Here is a 15,358-nt window from a genome sequence, read left to right as displayed (position 1 = left end):
TTACCCGCTACAAACAAAACCTACCTAATATTGTGAAAACAGATGGTTCTACATTATTGGACAATAATTTGTACTTTCAGTTTTGTTGGTGGTAGCTTGAGTTCTGTCTGCTGTGTATATCATGATGAGCTCTGAGACTTGGCACATGCTTTAAAGGTTATTGATTTTTTTCTGTAAGTATTAAAAGAGGTTATAAAATGGGAATGAGGAGGGGTCAAGAGTGTCATTCCTCTACTGAACATTGTCTGTTTTCAAATTTACTGGTAATTATTTGCTCTAAAGATTAATGTATTGTTTCTATGTAGTATCACATTGCTAGCATTTCGTTAGTGTCACAGGAAATTGAGTTGTCTTGTAAAATAAAGGTTACATTCCTCATTATAAACCAATGATTTAAAGAAATATGCTGCATATGGGATTAATATGTCCTTGTTGTGTTTAGCAAAAAAACAAAAATAAAAAATTGGTGTGGAGGCCAGCCATTGCTTAACCCCAGGTAAGTATCTCTCCATCGACCACCAAAAAAAAAAAAAAGAAAAGAAAGAAAGAAGATTGGAGATAGTTGAAAATCATCAAGGGCAAAAGGGGTCCTTCTGAGCGGATAAATAATGTACCCGGGCGCTGGTTTTGGATTCACGGCACGCCACCAATGGATAAAATCATATCACTTTTACTCTGGTTGCAGCAGGAAGTTCATATCAGGTTCTGCGATCTCAAATATATTTGATTAGATTCCCTGAGCATGGCTGACAGAGGGGTTGGAGCTGTGTCAGAGGTTGGAGGAGCCAGAGGAGGAAGGCAGGCGGGTTTGGGAGGGAAGAGAGAGAGAGAACAGTTCAGGTAGCCTAAGCAGCCTCTCCACTAGCAGTGCCACTGAATAATGTAGCTGTTAGGAATACATTCCCAGAGATCTCTGGAGCATTCTTGGGACTTGTCGTCGTGTTTGGAGGGTCACAAGGTTGGGATAATTTACCGTAAAGTGACTGCTATTAAACATAGATTTAAGCAGTTCTGCTGAAATCTAAAATAAGTAGTGAGAATGAATTATGCATTCGCACTTCACATTAAAGATAATTAATAAGCGATTCTTCTATGTCGCGTGTGTTTTTAAGTTCCTTTTAAGATGTTTTCAATAATTTGTCTGCTTTAATGTTTTGTAAGTTAACGAGGCGTTGTTTGTGATTGAAAGGCCTTTTATTTAATTTCATGCACTTTAGTTTTAATGAGTAGCTTTGAGAAACTGTACAAACATGTGCTGTTACAAACATTAAAGCAGAAGCAGAACATATCATTAATCCTACAAATAACAAGAAAGGCTTAAAGTTTAAATACCACTTTGAATTTCATACATTTTATTATTTATAATTCATACAATCATGTTTAAAAATGGTAAAAAGGTTAATATGAAGATCCGTTAAGGTGCTACCAAGCAAGGAAGACGTATAATGAATTACAATATAATCCATTTAAAAACTCCAATTTAAATATCAAGGGCAGGAAAACATATATCCATCTCAATCAAGTGTTTCTCTGTTTTTTACATGTGATTTATTTGCACTGAAGTGTTATAGATTGCTGATTAACACAATGTTACATAGCATTTATGTTCATTTACTTCATTTATTATCAGTTCACTTGACGGGGAAATTGCAATTTAAACTATAACATATTCATTCAAAGTATCTTTTTGTATCTTTGTTGAAATAATGGGGAGTTAGGACCAATAACAGATGGTTTTACTGTTTGCATATGCTATATATATATGTTCAGGATTATATAAGTTGATATATATATTTATCCATATATATTAACATATAAAAATATTATATATATATATATATATCATATATATATATATATATATATATATATATATATATATATACATATATATATAAGCAAGGGCTGAGTATATATATTAACATTGAGCATATATATATAAAGCATATATATATATATATATATATATATATATATATATATATATATATATATATATATATATATATATATATATATATATATATATATATATATATATATATATATATATATATATATATATATATATATATATATCTGTTTTCTCTGTTCTGAAAACTCAGAACTTTACACAGAAATACAAATATTTGCACAAAAACAAGATAGTGGTTTAATAATCTTTTTATATAGCAAGAAAAAAAGCAAAAAGTTGATATGGGGATTATTTACACCATGAGCTTAAGTGGAAATTGTACTTCATTTATTCCATGATAGAATCCTGCAGCTGGTGTTTGATACAGTAATTCAAAAAAATCAATAAATAGAATTACCAAATAAGGCAGCTTTAATTCATGGCAAAGCAAAAAAAAAAAAAAAAAAAAAGCAAAAAAAAAAAAAAAAAAAGATTTTTAATGATTTGGAACAATAATTGCTTTTACGTAATATGCTTGATTTGGTAAAAGTCAAGAAAAAAGAGCTCAATATAAAGCAAACGGCGTTCCTTTTAATGTCGTCTATAAGCTGTTTGTTTTTGAGATCTCATACTGCTGGGCTATTGTGACTGAGGAGCGCCAGGGACTTGTTGTCCTTTCAGCATGCCTGACATCTGATTTCACTGTACACTTTATAAGTCAGTGGTGCCTGGTGATGAGGGCATACTAAATGTGACATTTGCGATTGCAAATGAGCTTGCAAATCAAGGCTTTACCGCCATCACCAACCGGCCCTGGCACATATTCATTTATTTATACTGCTAGATTGCTACTATCAATCAGAGCACTATAAATCTTCCGCCTCATCAATAGGCAATCTGCTAATGCAAGCGGCCGATCAATTCCTGACTTAGAAGAGCCAAGATGTGAAGCAGCTCATCTCTTCCCCCGGTTTTGTCGTCTCAGACACATGCACACGTTATTTCCGTTTACTACAAACAACCACATTCGTACAAGTTGTGCAAACACATGTTGTGTTTAAGGGTTCGTGTCATTTCAGGTCTTTCAGTATCGGTGGAAAATGGGCGTGGGAATGGGTCCATCAATGCTGTATAATAATGACATGATTAGTATTTATGCCAGCCAATAAAAGAAAGGCAGTTTAGATACCAAGGGGGCCAGTGAAAATCTGACCATAACTGAAAATTTGTGCTCCAGAATAGCTCCCCATTGTGTAGTTTAAAACAAATAAATAAATTATTTGGCAGAAGATTGCAGAGAAACCATAAGATAAAGGTTTAAAAGGCAGCTATATATATATATTTTTATTTTTTATTTTTCATTTTAGGACTATCTGTCATATGTTAATACTTTCGATCTCTGCTTGCATCAGAGATCCCCTTCTCAATGCACACGTTAACAGGTGCAGGACGTATTGATTATAAGCGTCAATAATAATTAAAAATCTTGTCAACTCTTCCAGTCATGCATTTCTAAGCAAGTTAGATCAGAACAATGAGTGATTAAAATGATTCTTGTGGAACGTGTTTTCCATCCATATATCTAGAGGCTAACATCTTTTGTTGCATAATTATAAATGGGAGCAATTTATGAAATCATTGAGTGGAGGATTTCCTATGAGAAAGGCTAATCCAAAGGAAAATGAAAGCAAGTGTAACTCACTACGATATGCAGCCCTGTGCTTAATTCTGAGTAGTTCTCAGTAGTTTTGGTGAAGATAGCAGCTCAGTGAAACTGTTACAGAGTTAGCCAAACACAAGCTGATGGTTACTGAAGACTGATGGAGTTGCGTCAGGGTTTCAGTCTCAGGGGGAAAACACTACTGCCAAACGGCTTCCTGCAACAAAGATGGTTATGTTCTAACCAGAGATTGTTTTTGGATGGCTAGTAGCATTTTTTGTTTTCTTTCTAAGGAACTATGAAGGAGGGGGGAAAAAGTGCTGCAGGTGATCACATAAAGGTGATCATTTGAAATGCAACAGAGAATGGATCAAATCATATTCACGCGCCATGGTGAAACATTTCTGTGCTCAAAAGAGACAATTAGTTTTTTGAAACATCTATTGCCATGTACTCTTGATTCCGTCTACAGAACTGTACCACATAAGAAATAAAACAATTCATCATGAAAATGAACTGCGGGCCCCATGCAGTCTGGTTTTGATTAGTACACTTTATTTATTTAGATATTTCTGTGTTTCACAGAATAAAAATGACTCTTTCTGCTCAAATTATGAAAACATGTGGCAAAAAAACCTTTTTGCTATAATATTTAATTTAACAATTAAATTTTTTTTTAATTATTATTTTTATAAAGTTCCAAAAAGATAATTGTGAAATATCACATTAAAGTCAAATGACATTAAAGAATAAGAGTATAAACTTCAACTTCACAAATGTTATTTCTCATTTTTATACACAGTTAATAAATATTTATTCCCCAGGAGCTTCTGGGAAGCCTTCTGTGTCCCAACACATGCTAAGCTGGGTTTTAAAGAGAGCTGCTTTTAAAAAGCTGCACTTTTTTACGTAGTAAATAACAACCAATTTACAATTGGGAATGAATTTAATCAGAGGAACCAATTTATGCTATTTATTACGCCCAAATGTCTAAGGAAAAAGAACAAAAACTGAGCAGTCATGCAAGAGACTCTGTGACATGAATACAAACCACTCACAAAAACTCTGGAGTTGTGCTAAATTGTGACTCTGCTGGGACTGAATCCATTATGTTCTCTGCAAGGTCCTGAGGTATGAACTGCTACTAACGTGCCAGACTGTATCTGAGCTACATACCGAAGAGGGTGCTTGAAGGTGACAAACGCGAAGATCCAAATCCTTCCTGCTGTGGGGAAGACTAACAAAAAAAAAGAAAAAACCTCAGTTTAAGACAGATTTAATTATCTACACAAAAACAATAAAGATGCTTTTACCAGTTAACATTTCTTCAGTTATTTTTTAGAAGAGTATCAAATGTATCACATTCCATTTGTTTGTTTTTTTAAAATAAATGGACACCACTATTAATTAGTTTTATTGCATTTTGAAAGATCAGAAACAAAATTCCTGATTACACAATAATCTTAAATCTAAATCTGCCTGTTGGATGGTTAATTTGGGGCTGAATCCAGAGATAATGACCTTGATACTGATCAGGACATTCCTAAATTGGAGTACTAAGTTTAAGCTTTCATCAAAAAAACCTAACAATGTGTGATTTTTATGAACTTAAGAATTCAGTCGCTTAAGAGTCTAAGAAACACGGGGATTGTTTGATGATACCAACATTAAATTCTTATCAACTAAATAAATCAGCATTAGTCTCACATCCACAAAAATTTAGCTTCAAGTGAATTAAATGAAATTAATAAATTCCCTTGTTCGACAGCGTTTGGTTGCTTTCCAGAAAAAGAAAATTATCACTCACTGCCTCTTTTCACCGCTCAGCAATTGATAACGATCCAAAGACCCCAAGTCAACTGTTGCACGTCTTTTAATAGGAAAGGCTGAAATTATGTTTACAAGAAAAATGCATTTAGTTTATCTTGCAGATGAGATAACATGCCAAGGCCAGTGTTCTGTCCAAACACGACATATTGAGGGACAAAAATGTATCTGCAATGTCAAACGGGCGGCGACTGAAAACACAGGGCTCATCCGATCAATCAGGGAAGCCAAACACGGTACGTGTTCCCGAGCTCACCTTTACCTCGCAGAGACGCGGGCCAAGAGATTTACCGCTGTTAGCCTTGGCCTACCCTTGACTGCCCCTGCCCTTTCTCCCACGCAACATAAAGATAATTATCACTTGTCTCTCATCTAATAGGGTCCCCCTCTCATTGTGCCCTTGCCCACCTTCTGTATTACATCTCTGGACAGATTAATTGCCATAGCAACGGGCACAGCCGGTGCCATGCACCTCCTGGTGGACATGGGAGCGGGAGATGAGATCATGTCAAGTTATTAATGCTGACATTAGCGGAGGCATGACACCTCCAGCCGAGGACGAAGCCCGGGCCTTTGTAACGCAGCCAAAGATGGAGAAGGCGTCCCTTCAGAAGAGCGCGTGCTAATTATGCTATCTAAGTGATGGTTTTTATTCTTTAATACGCCGCGGATGGTGTCCAACAAAAGGTGTAATGAAAGATTCCCCCGTAATAAGGCGGCGGGTTCTGTTGGTGCGTGATGCGTGTGCCGTTATTAAACCCGCACAGGTGGGTAGTTTGTGGCGAAGAGCCGACAGACTGCAGCTCTGAAAACGTTGCGTACAGGAGTCACAAGTACATGAGTCATGTTGTGAGGTGGCTCCCCAATCCGCAGTATGTGGGTGGCATGTTTTTGATGTACTTGACTTTTGCCAACACACACCGATCGCCAAGGGGTGAAGCACATATTATTCATATACATTCTCTAACACTTTGTACATATGCCTAAATGGTCTGTCTTTTCAAACCCCCTGTCGGCTGTGGCAGATGGACGCTGAGCCAGTTCCAGCTGGAGATTTCTACTTGTTAAAGGAGTTTTTTTTTTTCTGCTGTCTGTTCATACATGCTCGGTATGAAGGGTTGGTGCAAAGTTGGTGACACAATTCAAGAAATTGTCTACTGTTGCTACATGCTCATGCAGAAGGAGTGAGTCAAAATCCCTAGAAAACTTTTTAACAAATGTGAAGAATAAACTGAATAAACTACTTTATTTGATAACTAGGATCAAGTCGGTATTGACTTAATTCATGTCTGTATGATTAGATTTATTTGAATTTTCAATTGCAAGGTGGCTTTAAGCACAAATGTTCTGGGATTGGGGACTATATAAATCAATTGAATCATTCCGAACAGTTTAGATTAGGTTTAGATTGAGTCATGTTTTTCCTGAAACCTAAACATCTGCATAGAAAACGCTGCATTATGTTGATTGTCAACATATCCTAATAAAATGCCTCTATGTTGGCATCTGAGGAGAAAAAGTTGTCAACAAGCAAGGCTCCAAAAGGGAGCCGGGACACGTAGAATACAAATGTAGATAAATTCTGTCACATTGAATGACTAGCAGTTCTCCCGCAGAAAACCTTGTGTGTATGTGTGGAATTTACGTCTAAACGGACAATCTTTTTTTTGTCCAGATGCTGCCACTGATATTTCAAGAACAGAAATTGGAAATGAAATTGGGTCCAACTAGGAGCAGAAGAAAAAAGCTATGTTTTGATATTGTTCTTCTTTACTTTTTACCTTGTTTTTTTGCTTGTTTGTCTTAATTCCCTATATAGGCCTTTGCCTATGTTGATTTAGAATTTAATCACCCAATGTTACACGACTTGTTGTTGATGCTGAGGTTCTGAAAAGTACAATGTTTGTTTATATCTAGTAGATTTTCCAAATATGGAGTTTATATTTTGGATCAAAAATGGAGGACTGGAAGCTTTTCCTACTGCAATTTTTTTTTTCATACAGCTCCTCTCAAACACTCTCTCTCATTTCAACATAAGTGAGGCAACTACTACATCTCCAATTTATCTAAGGGACAGTATGCTGATAGACAGAATAAAATGAAGAATTTACAAAAAGTTAACATCTAATATCACCTCTTTGTTAATTAAGCAAATTATTTGCTCAAGTTCAAAACATAGAGAATTGTGCAATGACTGAAGGTAACCAGAGTGTTTAAGCTCTGGAGGGAGTGAATGATGAATTAAGAAAAAAAAGGTAAGTGATTATTGCATGTGTCACTGAGAGAAAGTGACTGAATAAGCAAACAGAAGAAACACAAGGATGAGAAAATAATAACTCTTCCTGCTAAGGTTATGCAAACGTGGTTAAAAGAAACGTTTTGTACCGAACAGAAAAAATAAGGGTATTTGTTTGGTCTTTCTTTGTTGTAAAATTGCTTCTAGAAAATGTCGTACCAAGGTGAAGTCTGTTTATTCTCCCTTAAATTTTGCCACATTTGTAAGGGAAATAAAATTGTGGTTGAAAAGTAGAGATGAGTATGCAATTTATTTTATTTTATTTTCACTTACTCTCAATGGCAAATATCCTTTTGCAGAGACAGTATTAAGGGGATCGGGGACAATTTCCCTCATGAAAACAAACCTTGTCATTGTTGGAGGCAATCTAATTTCACAAGATGAGATTCTGCAACCAGTAGCAATCCCATATTCCACTTTTAGGAACCCAGTTCTATGCTCAAAGCAGTCAATGCTTGCCCCTCTGAGTGAGATTTCTCCCATTAAACACTTTGGTGCATGGGTCCATCCCCCAGCAGTGTGTGACCAAGCTAGTCACACACTGCTAGTTTGTGTGTGACTAGCAGTTTGTTGTTGCTCTCATGTTCATTTGAAATTCATGCAACATCTTGAACGGCTGGAAAATGAGCTAAGTAGAGCTGTATGAGGGCATAGTTGCAAAATGTTACAATTTGTATCCGGTGATGTTAAAATTCTAAAAATTCAAGACAAAATAATTCAGTAAACATCAGAAAACAGAAAATAATAAAATAAAATTCAATCGATGAAAAAAGGTTTGCGGATCACCTGATTTATCATATGCAGCTTAAATACTTAGATGATTTTGACTAAAACATGAGGTTTAATAAAACATATCACTGTCTATATGGACAAGAACCCCACAGTTAATTTAATGGAGCGAGTACAACAGCACCACCAGTAATGAAACACGTCAAGAAAAAGACAAAAAGATACAAATTTCGAACCTCAAAACAGTGACTCCCACTCAATTAAACAAAGAGTTCACCTTTTGTACAGACCAAACTCCAGTTTGTGTAATAAATGCGAAAACTTTTTAAATACACAGCAGCAGAAACCTTTCATTCCCAGAAGTCAAGCATAATGAAATGCATGTGTCAAGCCTGCAGTCAGCTCCATGAATCACAAATAAAGTATTAATACAAGAGTAATTAACTTACTAATTACAGCTTTTGCTGGCGTTGGAGTGTCCTGCGCAACAACCCCTCCCTCTTTTGACTCATTGCGGTGAAAGATCTTTTCCTTTTTGGCCTTGATGTTGTTCATTGTGTTTATGCCTGAAAGTCGATGCACTTTATTCTCAAACTTCCTTCAAAATGTCTGATCTTTTCTGAACCACATCAAATGTTGTTTATTTGAACAGGCGCTTCGCAAATGTAAATGCAAATCAGAGTTCTTCCGGTCAACCGCGAGACAAGTGTCAGGCACAGCCAAGATTCTTCAAAAAAAAAAAGAATAAAAAAATATATCAGAGCGTAGTGCCAGCAGAGAACTGCCACAACAGTTTGACATTTTCTGGATGGGACGCAGTTTTTCTGTGCCTCGTGGACTCATGTTTGACAGGATGTAAACCAGCCAACCGAATCGGGCCACATGGGCTCTTTCTGAAAGGTTAGGAACTTCTCAAAGCGTCCACCCAATCAGAGCTGAGACACAGCTGTCACGACGGGAGGAAACGGAGGAGTCGAAGAGAAGAGCCTCGGGGCAACACTTCCTGAAGCATTGCAATCACAGAGGCAAGTTTGAAGCAAATTCAACACGTGGACTATTGTGGGGATTGGGATTCTGCTTTCAGATAGCTGATTGTCTTTACGGTATTTGGAGCAAACTGGGAAAGCGATCACAACGAAAGGAAGCAGAAGTCTGCTGTGACCCAGACATTTGTGGGTTTCGTTGTGTATTTCAACCCCAGCACAGAGAAGTCCCTATGGTGGGCATAGTGGGTGTTTTTCTGTGGGAGGGACTGGTGCACTGCTTGAAACTGGTGGCATCTCAACAAAAACCTCTGCAAAGATGGGCCTAGCATAATGGATAATATCTCTAAGCAACTTATATGGAACGCTACTTAAGGATAACAACATCAATTGTTTTGGAGAAGCCGTCACAAAGCCAAGAACTCAATCTTACTAAAAAAAAAAAATTAAAAAAAAAAAACAGTTGCTGGCAGAGATGAAAAGGTTTGTGAAAGGTGACTCAACAGAACAAGTTCTGTGAGGAAAGTGCATGAGTCAGCAGAGTTTAAAATGTGATTTTATCAAAACATTTGATCTAAATCTGCACACATATGTACATTAATGTTGAGCACTGTCCCCTTGATAAGTGACAAAACCACATAATGTTACTGCTGTGACAGTAAAAAAAAAATGTTACTTACATGCAGTTGTAATGCTGAGATCCCTCAGTTCATAGAAAATTTAATAATCCACTGTAAACCTTTTATGGATGCAAACTCGACTAAAAACCCACCTCTTTAGGATTGTATTTAAAACATAATCAATTACAAATTTATTAATGGAACTTGACTTATTGCCGTGTTTTGATTGTTGATTCTATGTTGCATTGTGTTCCTGTGTCTGATTTGATGAAAAGCACTTTGAAATGCCTTGCTGCTGAAATGTGCTATACAAATACAATTTGATTGATTGATTGATTGATTGATCGTTTCTAGTTTTCTGAATAAATACAACAGTTTTTCCAAAAAGCTTCTTCTATTTAATCCTGTCATTTTCACTGAGGGTGTGCCATCATAGCAGAACAACACCATTAAGGGTCACTTCTCATTAGTGGGTATCTGACGGGGGACATGGATTCGCACACTGTTTGGTTATTAGTGAAAATCCATATTCATGTTTTGTCAGACTTTGTTGCAATAACACCTGCATCTCTAAATGTGTCATTTAAGAGTAATTTGTCTAGGTTTTGCAGTCAGTAACAAATACTTTCCATGAATTTCCAAAAGAGCTTAGCTTACATTGAACAATTTTCTTCAGTAAACGTAACAGTCATGGTTTTTTAATGCATAATCAGTGAAATGAGTGAAATGATTGTTCTGGGCAGACACTCATTTCTGTGATTTAGAGTAAAATCATAAGAGAAAAACCTCCAGTCGTTTCGTAAGGGATGACTTATCTGAAAGAAAATTACTCTTTGTTGAGAAACATAGGCATAGTATGCTGCTTTTTCATAGTCGACATATCTCACTAAAGGGAATAGTGAAATGCAAAGTGTTGCTAAGCTACAGTTTAGTTTTATTGAACTGTAGCTTAACAAAGCTACAGTTTTTCAGATGCTTTTCCAAGATGCATCTTTGGAAAAACATCTTTATGCAGAATCATTACAAAATAATCTTTCTAAATCAGTAATCTATTTAATTTTATATATTTCTCTTTTTTGTCAAAGCATGCTAAGAAAGCTAATACTAAACAAGGTGTATATTATTGAAATTACATTCACCCTGTTGGATGTTTTACCCTTATTATTGGTTTTACAGTTCAACCATGAGGAACAAAATTTAGATCTTTATCAAAACAAAATCCATAAAGCAACATCTAATATTGCCACTAAAGCTAAAATTAATTTCTACAAAATAATGACAATAAATTTTGCTTAAAATAAAATAATAAGTGATTGCATAATTATTAACCCCTTCAACTTAGTATTTTACAGATCCACCTTTGGCTCAAATCACATCATGAAGTCTGTGTGACTAGGACTAGACGGGGAGAGGGACAGTTCCTCTAAGGCAGGGGTCTCAAACTCCAGTCCTCGAGGGCCGCAGTCCTGAAACTTTTAGATGTGCCTCTGCTGCACCTCACCTGAATAGAATAATTAAGGCTCTGGAGAACTGGTCTACACAAGGTGGACGTAATTAAGCCATTTCATTCCAGTGTTTTGTACCTGTGGCACATCTAAAAACTGCAGGACTGCGGCCCTCGAGGCCTGGAGTTTGAGACCCCTGCTTTAAGGAATGGAAGCAATACAGTATTCGGTGTCCATCTTGTCTGGATTGATAAGGTGATCTTAGAAAGATGAAGAAACTCTGTTGTTGATTGTTTTGAGATTACACTGTGGGATACAATGTGAAAACACACACCATGTTTCCCTGACAAACCGTATAACGTGGTAGAGATTTCTCTAGGTCCATTCAACTAAGCATAAACTGAGAGCTGCTGGACCGATTTGTTGGCAAGATGTAAATGGACTGAACTTATATAGCGCTTTTCCAGTCATTTTGACCACTCAAAGCACTTTACACCCATTCGCACTCACAAACATAAGCAGATTGGTAGGCAATTTGGGGTTAAGTGCACAGAGGCACATCAACATGTGGCAGGAGGAAGCTGGAATCGACCCTACAACCTTCCGATTGCAAGACAACTACTCTACCATACAGCCACAGTCTCCCACATCATGAAGATGTGTAAGCAATCATCTCATCTTCAGTGCAAAAAAAACCAAAAAAAAAAACCAAGATGATTGTAGATTTCAGGAGAAAAGTGAATATGTAAAATATTACTTCCATTAAGCTGGTTCTGCCGTCATCTGCTGGAGCAGCAAGTGACGTAAGAAGCATAAAAAGCCGAAAGAAGGCTCTGTTCTGGAGTCTGCTGTGGATCATGTGGAGATAATTTTTCATAAAAAAAAAAAAAAGAAAGAAAGAAACAAGAACTTGATTGAGAACCCTGGGCACTCTTTTCTCAAGATTGCAATACAGCAACAGGCTGTCATCATTCAGAGGCCTCTTTTATGCCGCTGTAATGTAGAGCTCTACAGGACATCCGTCTTGCCCACAGCCATCACCGTCTACAATGACTTTAAAGAAACGTATCTGACTGTTACTACAAAATGTGTTCTTCTTCGGGATAAACGAGACATTTTTGATTGATGGAAGGTGTCAGCATGAGTTAAACAAATAATATCAGCGTCAGCTGGATGATTATAATTGAAAGGTGAACTTAGAACTACAGAAAGTGACAGAGTGACATTGAGGAATGTTTGTCCTTTTGCCACCAACCCTTGTAGGTGTACACAAATTTAATGATTCTACATCCAGCTTGATTATATTTAGTGAATTATGAATATAGAAATTGATCACAATGAATTAGATTTCATAAATTCAACGGACTTTGCTTCAAAATCCTCTCAATGTTGCGATTATCCCGGTTGCATGAGAACCTTGTTCTGCTGCACTTTGTCCTTCTGCAAGGAGGACTTCTACAAAGTGTTCCAAAATTATGGTTAGATAAAACTATCTGAAGAGTCCAGTTCTTAGCATTGTAGTCTTATCACTTATCCTTCTGGCTCAGAGTTTGAATGATGCTGCATTTATTGATCTTGTAGCCCGTAATAACCTTAACATACCAACACATTGCTGTAATAAATGCAATAATATAGTGTACCTGAAATAAAATCCACAGAAAAACATAAATGATAAACAAACTGACACAGATTGACTCAGTTATTTTCTAAATTTATTGAGATGTACCTGTGCAGTCAAGATAAAAAGAAAGTACACCCTTTGCCTAGCGAAGTGTTTTTTTAAGTGCAAACAAAACGCCCTTTACACAATTTTGAAAATTGTGTAAACTTGTCACTTATACCTAGCTCTAAATGTACAAAGTTGCAACCCACATAATTATTTAAAAGAATGAAGCCAATATATATAAAAAATAGCTGAAAAAAGGCATCAAATAAAATTTTAAGAGGGGATTCTTTCTTTTCACGGCGCCTGCACCGTCGGTGGTGGACATCATTTTATTTCTACAGAGTCCCCCAAAATATTTCAAGCTATTAAAAATCCACACATTGAGTAGGGAAAAAAAATATTCTACCCAACAACTATATTAGAATGAACTTTCAGGGCTTTTTCCTCATGGGGCCTACAAACTTGAGATGACAAAACTTTTTCAGCATATTTGGTTCTGGGTCAGAAAACTGTCTCCGAACAGAGCACTACTCTCCTGAGCCATCAAACTTACGGTATGTGAACTGGCCTACGAGAAAATGTTTAGATGTCAACCGATGGTGAAATGAGGCAAAAACAAAGACAATTTATTTTTAAAGCACGTTCTGCCTGGTTTTCCCAGTACAACTCCAGACCTAATCAAGCCTGTTTATTTTATTTTTTCTTTCAAAGCAAGATGCTTGAATCTCTCTAATCTTTGTCTTCACTCATTTTAAATTTCATTAATGAGCTGCTGTTTTTACTTTTAAAATGAATTTAACAGTTTGGATTTTAGTTGCATCAAATGTGGGGATTACTTTGGCCTTGGACCCATATTTTCCTCCAGCAGTGGTGAACTGTATTAATGGATTGATAAAGATCCAAATTTGTGCACATAGAGTTATGTCTCTGTGTGAATATATTTTCGGTTGTTTCTTTGATATACATTAGAAATGTTTAGTCAAGGTTACTGTTTCCAGAGCACTACTGTATTTGACTTTGTTAGAAGACATAAAGCAAATCAGACAAAAATATTCAGGAAAAGTGAATATCCTTCAAAATATTATTTACTTCAGCAATTGAATTCACAAAAAATCTCCCAGAAAGTCATGTACCTTTACTTAGAATTCTGTGTTTTGTAAAAAAAAAAAAAAAATGTTCTATTTAAAAATACAAGAAATCGCACTATGATGTTTGAACATGGGATTTTCATGGTGAATTAGGGGGCAAGGGGAAGTCAACCTGAAACATTGGAAAGACGCTCTAGAGAATGGAGAAATATAAGTTCTTAGACACAATGCAAAATAAATGAATGACACAGGGGTAACATTGAGTCTACAAGGAACAGGTATAGAATATGGATGAGTTTAAGTACCTGGGGTCAACTTTCTGAGGTAATGTGCAGTGCACAAGAGAGGTGAAAAAGAGAGTGCAGGGAGAGAGGAGCTTGCAAGGCTGAGATGGTTTGGACATGAGTAGATAGAGGATTGTAGTAAAATTGAACATAGGATATAGGATAAGGAGTTGATGGGCAGAAGCAGACTATAGAAAAGGTTCATAGCAGTAGTATATGAACATACATAGAGAGTTTGTCACAGAGGAAAACTAGAAATGGGTTGAGTGAAGGTTGGTGAATCCCTGTGTTAATCCCTAAAGTGATAATTCATTATTAGGTAAAATGAATAGATTTTTGATGAGAGCCCTAATGGTGCGTTCACACCAAACGCGTTTCGAGCGTCTGGTTTACATTCAGTCTATGTGGAGGCGCGTGGGAGACTTGTCGAGGCGCTTTTTGTGCGCCTAGCCGATCTGAAGAGTTTGCCGCGTCAAGTTCGCGACAAATGGACCGGGATCGATAAACAACGGTAGAGTGATGTTGACGCGTCTGGCGCGCCCTCGACGCGACTCCACGTAGACTTTGAATGTGAACCAGATGCGCTAGGTGTAGACCAAAATGTCAAGCGCTTGCATTGAAAGAGCGCACGCGTGGAACCTGAAGCATCAAATGTGATTTTTACGCTCATAACGCATTTGGTGTCACCATAACTCGTCAAAAACTGAGGCCTTAGTCTACATGCGAAAAAGTAGACTAATCCAAATATTACTAATCTTACTCCAGTTTAATTAGTTTGGTTCAAGTATTTTTTTTTCCCAGTGCCACCACCAGGCTGAGGCATTTGTAGAAAGCATTTCCTCAACAGTTGACGCCCTATAGAGTGT

The sequence above is a fragment of the Gambusia affinis genome, linkage group LG18, assembly GCF_019740435.1.
Source record: "Gambusia affinis linkage group LG18, SWU_Gaff_1.0, whole genome shotgun sequence".
NCBI classification, from domain to species: Eukaryota; Metazoa; Chordata; class Actinopteri; order Cyprinodontiformes; family Poeciliidae; genus Gambusia; species Gambusia affinis.
The sequence above is the reverse complement of the archived record's forward strand: the minus strand, read 5'-3'. Positions refer to the sequence as shown.